Source organism: Myotis brandtii, unplaced genomic scaffold (assembly GCF_000412655.1).
Source record: "Myotis brandtii unplaced genomic scaffold, ASM41265v1 scaffold1289, whole genome shotgun sequence".
Classification (NCBI taxonomy): Eukaryota; Metazoa; Chordata; class Mammalia; order Chiroptera; family Vespertilionidae; genus Myotis; species Myotis brandtii.
The window spans coordinates 179,249-185,923 of record NW_005354543.1 but is presented as its reverse complement, the minus strand read 5'-3'; positions in this window follow the sequence as shown (position 1 = coordinate 185,923).

Here is a 6,675-nt window from a genome sequence, read left to right as displayed (position 1 = left end):
ACCCCAATTAATTCAGTAAAGAAGAATTACAAGTGTAGGATTCCATGTTCTATTCTAATTTCAATTTGGAAAGTCCCAGAAATAAAACTTTTTTTGTTGTTGCTATTAATCCTCACCCAAATATATTTTCTCCATTGATTTCTAGAGAGTGAAAGGGAGGGAGGGAGGGAAATATTGATGTGAGATGAGGGACACATCTATTGGTTGCCTCCCACATGTACACCAACAGGAGGTAACCTGTAACCCAGATAAGTGTCCTTGACTGGGAATTGAACCTGCCACCTTTTAGTGGTGCCCAGACAGGCACTCTTAACTACTGAGTCACACCAGGTAGGGCAAACTTACATAGGAAATGGTGAAATAAAAATAATTAAAAACTGGAATTTAAAAAATCAATAATGGGGACTACCCAACCGGTGTGGCTCAGTGGTTGAGCATCAATCTATAAACTAGGAGGTCACTTTGGTTACCGGTCAGGGTATATATGCTTGGGTTGCCTGCTCGGTCCTCAGTGTGGAGCCTGCAAGAAGCCGCCAATCAATGATTCTTTCATCATTGATGTTTCTATCTCTACCTCTCCTACTCCCTTCCTCTCTAAAATCAATAATAAAAATATGTTTTAACTCAACCAAGAAGAATCAAAAAAACATGAATAGGCCAATAACTACTGAAGAAATTGAAACAGCGACCAAAAATCTTCCAGCAAACAAAAGCCCTGGTCCAGACAGCTTTACAGGGGAGTTCTACCAAGCATTCAAAGAACAACTAAAACCTATCCTCCTCAGACTATTCCAAAAAAGTCAAGAGGAAGGCACACTTCTAAGCTCTTTCTATGAAGCCAGCATTACCCTAATCCCAAAACCAGGTCAAGACACCACAAAAAAACTACAGGCCAATATCCTTGATGAACATAGATACTATAATTCTCAATAAAATTCTAGCAAATCGGATTCAGCAATACATTAGAAAGATCATACACCATGACCACAAGTGGGATTTATTCCAGGGATGCAAGGATGGTACATTATCTGCAAATCAATAATTGTGATACATCACATAAACAGAGATAAAAATCACATATCAACTGATGCAGAAAAAAAGGTTGGGCAAAAGATAAAGAAATCTTAATGCCCAGGAAGGTTGTAGAGACACAGATGGAGAGGGATACTTGGTTGTCAGGGTGGTCCTGGGTGTGAAAATGTTTCAAGTACAAATAAAGGATGAGCCATAATGAACACAGGGACAGAGTGGGGGAGGGAGATGAATGAAGCTAGGAGGACAGTGCATCAGCTGGGACACAGGCCATAGTCAGGGATTGTAGGGTATTTGGGGTAATGGCTTCAGGGTAATGGGGAAGCTGTGGACAGCTGGTGAGTGCATTTTAGGGTGTTTGGACATAAAGAACACAAGAAATGGCTGAAGTCACTGGAATGGGTGGGGGGGAACAAGTAAAGGGGAAAAGGAGGATGTGGTTGATGGAGGTTCTGGGGGTGATAGAAGGTCAGGTGGGCTGGGCGGGCTCTGGAGTCAGGACGACAGGAGTTCCTTAAGATAAGATGTCTAAGGCATAGGATGTTGAGTCTGCACCACCGGCATTGACTCACCTCTAACAGATAAACATGGCTGAGACCAGAGTTCAGGGAGCCGAGAACATAGTCTGGCTGTGTTCTGTTCCTTCCAGGGTTTTTCACAGCCTCTCCCATTTCTGCCTTGTTTTGCCCACACCTTCAGGAATGCAGATGACAGAGCAGACTAGACATGAGGGACTGGCCACTCAGAATCACTGTAATACAGACGCATCAGGCGCCATCAGTCCCTCCTCCAGGCCCCACTGATATCCCCAATCTGGTTTAAACTTCAGCCCGAACATGGAGGACACAGAGCTCCGAGGCCCCAGAATTCGGTCCCTCTGCCTAAATGGGCTAGAAACCCAAACAGAGTGCCGCCAGTTCCGTTTCCGTAGAAAAGTACTCATACCAAGAAATTGCCCTGTCGTGGCCCCATTTGCTGATCCATCCTTCTCAACTCGGAACAGTTACTGGGGGTTCCTTTACCTGTGTGTCCTGAGCTGACATTCTCAACTTCCTGATGATCAGACTCAAGACTCTAGATAAAGGACTTTGGTAGTGAAAATTCCCTAAGATCCACTAATCCACCCCTTTTCTTTATGTCTCTTAATTTCCTCTACATTTGGTTATCATCACATCTAACATTTTTGTTGTTGATAATCCTCACCCAGATATTTCCCATTGATTTTTTTTTTTTTTAGAAAGAGTGGAAGGGAGGAGAAAGACAAACATCAATGTGAGAAAGATACATTGATTGGTTGCCTCCCGTACATGCCCCGACCAGGGCCGGGGATTGAGTCTGCAACCGAGGTAGATGCCCTAGGCCAGAATTGAACCCAGGACCCTTCAGTACACAGGCCAATGCTCAATCCACTTGAGCCAACTGGCTAGGGCCCAACATTATTTTTATGATTAGTGATAATGAAAGAAGAAACAAAGAGAATCTATGCTTTCAGGAAAGCAAGCCCAGCACCTAAATTCTCATGTGAATTGGGGGCCACATAGTAATCAATTTCCTGGGCATTCTGAAGACTACAATGCCCAGGACACAGTGCAGCCGCACACAGCTGGCAGCACATAGTAGATGCTCAATAAATATTGCTTTCATGAAGGAACATCAGAGAAACATCGATCAGCTGCCTCCTGCACACCCCACTGGGGATGTGCCTACAACTAAGGTACATGCCCTTGACCAGAATCGAACCCGGGACCCTTCAGTCCACAGGCCGACGCTCCATCCACTGAGCCAAACCGGTTAGGGTGATATTTTTTTATTGATTTTTTTTTTTTTTAGAAAGAGGGGAAGGGGGGAGAAAGACAAACATCAATGTGAGAAAGATACATTGATTGGTTGCCTCCCGTACATGCCCCGACCAGGGACGGGGATTGAGTCTGCAACCGAGGAACATGCCCTAGGCCAGAATTGAACCCAGGACCCTTCAGTACACAGGCCAATGCTCAATCCACTTGAGCCAACTGGCTAGGGCCCAACATTATTTTTATGATTAGTGATAATGAAAGAAGAAACAAAGAGAATCTATGCTTTCAGGAAAGCAAGCCCAGCACCTAAATTCTCATGTGAATTGGGGGCCACATAGTAATCAATTTCCTGGGCATTCTGAAGACTACAATGCCCAGGACACAGTGCAGCCGCACACAGCTGGCAGCACATAGTAGATGCTCAATAAATATTGCTTTCATGAAGGAACATCCTACCAAGACCAGTCCAAATCATGCAGACCCTCACCAGCCACAGGGAGACCTATGACTCATCAGAAATGCTAGAGAAGATCCTAGCAGCAGAGAACCCTTAGAGCAGCGGTTCTCAACCTGTGGGTCACGACCCCTTTGGGGGTCGAACGACCCTTTCCAGGGGTCGCCTAAGACCATCGGAAAACACATATATAATTACATATTGTTTTTGTGATTAATCACTATGCTTTAATTATGTTCAATTTGTAACAATGAAATTGGGGGTCACAACATGAGGAACTGTATTAAAGGGTCGCAGCATTAGGAAGGTTGTGAAACACTGCCTTAGAGGATGGAGGAGCTAGATCAGAGTGGAGCAGGAAGGATCTCTCTGTGACAAGAGATATTAACCTGGGCTTCTCAAAATCTTTCCCATTCAGGAAGAGCTTCCCACACCACATTTCAAGGTCTGGCTTCCTCAACTTCAGGACCTGTAATCTGCATCACCTGCTCCATTCATTCCCACATACCTGGGTAGATGTCTCCTGTCCTTTCACATTCCAGGGTTCTTTTCTTTCCTCCAAAAAGGTGAGCAGGTTCAATTAGAGACAGTGAGACCTATTTAAGAAAAGGGGTGGGAACATGACTTTTATGGGGTGTCTGTAATTTTCAATCTAGTACTTTGTTCAAACAGAGATCATTACAGAAAGTTGTAGGAAATTATTTCCCCAAACACTATTTCCTGATTGCCCCTTTTATTTTTATTTTTTTAAAAATATATTTTATTGATTTTTTTACAGAGAGGAAGGGAGAGAGAGAGAGAGTTAGAAACATCGATGAGAGAGAAACATCGATCAGCTGCCTCCTGCACATCTCCCACTGGGGATGTGCCCGCAACCCAGGTACATGCCCTTGACCGGAATCGAACCTGGGACCTTTCAGTCCGCAGGCCGACGCTCTATCCACTGAGCCAAACTGGTTTCGGCCTGATTGCCCCTTTTAATTCCTGGATCCTTAATTCCTCTTTCCTGCATGACTGAATCAAAAATAAGGAATGGAGACCCTAGCCAGTTTGGCGCAGTGGATAAGAGTGTTGGCCTATGAACTGGAGGGTCCTGGGTTCAATTCCAGTCAAGGGCACATGCCTGGGTTGTGGGCTGGATGCCCAGAAGGGAGTGTGCAGGAGGCAGCTGATCAATGATTTTTTCTCATCATTGATGTTTCTATCTATCCTTGTCTCTTTTCCTCTCTCAAGTCAATTAAAAAATTTTTTTTTTAAAAAAAAGGGAATGGCCTGACCGGTTTGGCTCAGTGGATAGAGTGTTGGCCTGCGGACTGAAAGGTCCCAGGTTCGATTCCGGTCAAGGGCATGTACCTTGGTTGCAGGCACATCCCCAGTGGGAGGTGTGCAGGAGGCAGCTGATCAATGATTTTTTCTCATCATTGATGTTTCTATCTATCCTTGTCTCTTTTCCTCTCTCAAGTCAATTAAAAAATTTTTTTTTTTTAAAAAGGGAATGGAGATATAATTTTAAATGGGGGCAACAATATTTTATGTCACAATTTCTAGAATTCTCACTAATCTAGAGTGAAGGATGCATATCATTTCAAAAAGGGAAGGTGAAAATCAAAATGAAACACCGTGAATTTTTTCTTTATCCAAACAAACCCCTAATTATTTTCTGGAATTAACATTTGTGCTGAGTCATATGATAGAATTTTTAGCTATTTGAATATATATTAATTATATGTTTCTTGTTTTTTTTTTTTTAATATATTTTTTATTGATTTCAGAGAGTAAGGGAGAGGGAGAGATAGAAACATAAATGATGAGAGAGAATCACTGATGGGCTGCCTCTTGCAAGCCCCCTACTGGGGATCGAGACAGCAACCCAGGCATGTACACTGTCCAGGAATCTGTGACCTCTTAGTTCCTAAGTCTATGCTCAACCACTGAGCCATGCCGACAGTGCCAATTGTTTTCTTTGCTGAAAATACAAAAGAGAGTGTGACGTGATTGTGGAATAAAATGGAAATTTATAGGACTCAGGTTTGATTTACTAGCAAATGCTATTATCTTCATTTGAAGACAGGCGAGAATCTCCATTTTCCAGAGCAAACTACCAGCAGAGAGAAACTAAAAAGAAGGGGGAGTATTCAGATTAATATGATAGTTTATGCACATCTCAGTAAATTCGTAAAAGACCCTTATTAATGCTAACAGGGTAAATATTAATATAAAGGAGGAATCTGGCAGACAGCCCTGAACCAAGTGAACATCAGCTGCCTGATGCATTCATCATTGTTTGCAAAAAAGCCAACACTCACAGCATGAATCTAATCATTAGAAAACAGTAGTTTTGTGCAAAATTTCAAGCTAGATAACGTTGTCATACACTATATTCTAGTGCAGTGATGGTGAATCTTTTCAGCTTGGCGTGTCAGCATTTTGAAAAACGCTAACTTAACTCTGGTGCCGTGTCATATACAGACATTTTTTGATGTTTGCAGCCATAGTAAAACAAATACTTATATTTTTGATATTTATTTTATATATTTAAATGCCATTTAACAAAGAAAAATTTACCAAAAAATTGAGTTCGTGTGTCACCTCTGACACGCATGTCATAGGTTCGCCATCACTGTTCTAGTGTCTCTGAAATTGCAAATCTTTCTGATAGATCCTCCCTTCCCCCAACTGGTGGGCGGAGTATGACGTAACAAGCAGCCAGCAAATACTCGAGTGCCTAACCATGTACCTTATATGGACTATACATTGGATCACCAATCCACACCTGCCAAATACCCTAAGCCCGTGTCCTATATGGACAATGCAGTAAGCCAGCAATCAGCGCACGCCGAGTACATTAAGCCCCCACCCGTCTCCATTCCGCCCCTCAAAAGGCGTGCCCACCCCTGCACGTGCTCCTGTCCTCCCCTTGGGAGACAGCCTGGCAGGTCCTTCTCTAATAAAGCCTGTAGTCCTGGTTTCGGCCTGTTGACTGATTTTTCACTTTCTTTGAAGCAATCAAGAAAGCAAGGCTCTCTTTTTCAGAACTTGTAGTTCTGGGCCACATGACAATTGTGTGATTTAATGAAATTTTTAATGCCACATCAAGATGGGACCTAGCCCTAGCCGGTTTGGCTCAGTGGATAGAGCATCGCCCATAGACTGAAGAGTCCCAGGTTCAATTCCAGTCAAGGGCACATACCTCAGTTGCAGACTCTATCCCCGGCCCTGGTAAAGGTGCTTGAGAGGCAACTAATCTATGTGGATGTCTCTCCCCTTCCCTTCCACGCTCTCTAAAAATCAATAGAAAAATATCCTCGGGTGAGGGTTAACAACAACAACAAAAGATGGGGCCTAAATATGAAATGTTCCTCTTCACTGATAACCCAGGCCAGAGTCCACCTC